Source organism: Chlamydotis macqueenii, chromosome 4, assembly GCF_036417535.1.
Source record: "Chlamydotis macqueenii isolate bChlMac1 chromosome 4, bChlMac1.mat, whole genome shotgun sequence".
Taxonomy (NCBI): Eukaryota; Metazoa; Chordata; class Aves; order Otidiformes; family Otididae; genus Chlamydotis; species Chlamydotis macqueenii.
In genome coordinates this window covers 58832015-58834420 of record NC_141559.1, presented here as the reverse complement: position 1 = coordinate 58834420, position 2406 = coordinate 58832015, and positions in this window count along the sequence as shown.

Sequence of the window (2406 nt, the reverse complement as noted above, 5' to 3'; positions counted from 1 at the left end):
AGGCCCTGTGGCATGGAGAGAAAAACAGAACAGGGACAATAGCAGGAAGCCAGAACAACAGTGCAGCACAAAAGGGGGGAAAAAAACCCTTCAATATATATCAAATATCTCTATGGATTTGCTTTTTGAGAAAGTGAAACAAAGGGAAATGCTTTGATGCTCAGCTTTCTGGATCACTAAAAGCATCCTGGGAGTTGTTGGAATTGTTATCCCCATGTTCCACCCAAACAATTAACGCCCTGCCTTCCCTTCATGTTAGAAAGGAGTGGTTTGCTAGTTTTGTGGCAGAAAAAAATGAGAAGGCATGCCAATACAAATGATGAGCAAAAAATGCTGCTGGAAGTTCAGTAGAGGTTATTGTTAGGTGCATTTTAATTTTTACTTAATAACAAGCGGCATTTCAATGACTCCTGCTAAACCAGCAAAGTCTTTACCCTCATGAATGCGGGCGTGTGTGCATGCATGTGTGTCTGTCATGATTTAAGGAATGCATAAGCGATTTTAATAGTTTTCAAGGACATGAGTATGTTTTTGACAAAGCCAGCATTGTACTGCTCATGATGTCAGAGCAGGAATGCAAGGGCAAAAGGTTACGAGGCCAAATCATGAAACGCCTTTTCTTGGTTAGCTACTTGGGTACCCACTCAAACACAATTAAAAAAAAATGCTAGCAGGGATTGTAATTGTGGTTGTTACTTTGAAACATTAATGCGTGACTCGGCTTGAGAAATCTGAAGAGTAATAAGTTTGCTCTTAAGAAAAACTTGAAAAATGAGGTCAGGTACAGTCCAGATTGGTTATGATTCCCCAAGAGTAATGTTATAAATAAAAATAACCTGAAGCCCAAATATATTATTAATTACCTATCAGGGAGCTAAAGGGCACATAGTAAATGAAGATAATGAAAAACTGTAGTAAATACACAGCAGTAATTTATCATTTTCAGGGGGGAAAAAAGGATTAGGGACTCTCTACCATTGAGTAGACCATTGTATGGAGGTGTTCCATTAAAATATACTAATCTGTCTTATTCTAGCAAGAAATGCCAGAATCAGACTCCACTCCAGATGGAGATACCCATTCACTAAAAGAATCTGTGTCAAAACAGAATACTTCTGCTAGTCTTTCGGTCAGTATTAAAACTAAGCAGTTCTGATTTGTTAGATCTACCCAGTTGTTACAAGCTTGGGGAACATAACAACAGATAGATATTTGAGGCAATATTTCTTCAGAAATTTGATGCAGTGGACTGTAAATTCTCCCACTCCAGCTCTAGCATAAGAAGATAGAGGGATTATTTGCTTAATGACATTATCCATCAACAATGCTAATTGAAAATGTTAGTCTGTGAACATACATTTTATTGCCTTTAATTTGTGAAATGGAGCTAGAATCAAGCCAAACTCAGAGTTTGTCTGACATTCGATGATACTTTTTTATATTTTAAAATCAAACACCACATTATACTTATTTATATCTATTTATATTTTTATTAGCCATGAAAAAAAAATTGCTCTCTATTTGCATCCACATCTAATTTATAGTTTTAGAACATCTGTGACGAAAATATTTGTCCAAGCCCTAGACAGATTTAGAGAGCAATCCTTATTCTTGATTAGAACCTAACAAATAATTATGTTACAGAGATGGACAATTACTGATTGCAGACCTTTCAAACCTACATATATTTAAACTAAATCCATGGAACAAGATCACTGCTCTTAATAGATGATAGAGCATAATCTGTAAGGTGTTAAGTGGAAGCCTGGAGCTATACTCAAATGAAGACACAACTTATCCCACCTTTCAGGCTGGAGATAAGGTGGTAGTTAAAAAAATACAATTGATGAAAGGGGAAGGAAAATCACTTTCTTTGTAGTCTGAACAGGGTGGCAGATAAGTTTTGTTTCAGGAGTGAGTGAACAAAGGAAGAGCTCCCAGAAAAAATAAGTGTGAGGAGGATAATGGTACACCTTCATCCCTGGGTCTCAACTGGACTTTGAAGTAGGACTGAGTCCCTGCATTTCCTGATGGCACATTATCCACGGCAGAGCACCTTGAAAAAGTCGAGTTGCCTTGACTTTAAAAAAGTGCAGATAAAAGGTGATCTTCAGAAGCAGTGCAATTCCTTTCCAATAGTATCAAATGTAGATCCACATTTTTTTTTCTTCATATTTTCAAATACCTGCATTTCAATGCACAGCCTGTGTGTGTGCATGCAGTTATCAGGGTGCAGCTGCGCCAGATTTACCCCTCAAGCTCCACCTTTCTGTTTCCAGCCCAACATTCTCGCATGAAGGTTATCAGAAAAGTGATGAACAACAGATGCCAAACCCACTGGATCCTCAGTTTCCTACTTAAACACAAATATCCACAACAGTTTCACAATATTTTACATTCATCAGG